This window comes from Pinus tabuliformis, chromosome 2_1, assembly GCF_031772625.1.
Source record: "Pinus tabuliformis cultivar Carrire ecotype Pingquan chromosome 2_1, CPIR1, whole genome shotgun sequence".
NCBI classification, from domain to species: domain Eukaryota; kingdom Viridiplantae; phylum Streptophyta; class Pinopsida; order Pinales; family Pinaceae; genus Pinus; species Pinus tabuliformis.
In genome coordinates, this window is record NC_142299.1 from 551594111 (window position 1) to 551595333 (window position 1223).

The window sequence follows — 1223 nt, forward strand, 5'->3', positions numbered from 1 at the left end:
CTTACGACTTGTTCCAATTATGTGAGGATTCCTTCCTCCCAAACCTATGGCCTTGACTCTGCCCGTCATATTTAGGATCATTTCTGCACTCAGATTCTTGTACATGGCCTTAGAAGCCCATCGAACCGCTGGTACGCGCTAGTCCCAATTAGTCCGTCTGGCCTGGTGAACCTTATTCAAGATCCCGCATACCCTCTTGAATGCTTCTATGTGGAACTTTTGCGGTGCGCGGCACTTCTCCTACTGCTGCAACTGGTTCCAAGGGTTGATACTTAGTATGAGATGTGCTTGCACAGGACACATCTGCACCCATCAACACAGGTGGGCACGCAAGCTGCTTCGTCCTGGCTACCCAGCTCTTGTTCGATTCTAGGGACTTCCAAACCGTAAGCACATCCATATTCTACATTCGCGCCAGTTTACAATAGTCTTATGATGTGTACTCCACCATCATGTGGGTGTCGCGCGCAACGCCCATTTCAGCACACCGTACCGCTGCTATTCTTATACTGCACTTTCAAATTTGCCTAAGAATTCATCCACTGTTGTTACTCCATCATATGTTGGTATTTTATTTGCTTCTGTTGTCACGCACCTCAGTGATCTATCATCATGTTGCAATTTAGCGTGGTTACTTCGTGCAACTGGTTTGTCAGTGTTCTACTTCTTCATCTGAATCCAAAGTACAGGAATTGTCACGTTCCCACGAGATTCTCCCATCTGCAGTCGGGTTCACCCGATCCTGGTCTTGCGCCGTTATCTGGTAAATGCAATCTAGCTCATCATCGTTGTCATCATCGTGCACAGGTTCGGTGTAGCGCGCTCCTTCGGCTAGATCTAGCAGAACTACTACGCGTAGGGACTTTTTCTCGAATATCATCTTCCGCTTCTTCAGGTTGATGACTCCATTCATATCAGTGGCCCAGTCTATTCCTAGCAACGCAGGATAAGGATTGCTGTCATCAACAATATCTATCACTTCAAAGTCCGTCTGTGTGCTTGCGCCTTCAATATCAACTGTTACCCCTTGCAACCTCCCCATGGGCAAAATCTTTTGTTGGTTCGCCATTTGTAATTGAATAGGGGACCATTGCAATGTGAACCTGCCCATGCATTCCCATGTCGGCTTTGGTAACACATTCGCGTCAGACCCCAGGTCCAAGACTCCCTGATCCATTTTGTATTCACCAATTTGCACTGTCAATCTCATCTCCCTTCCAGTG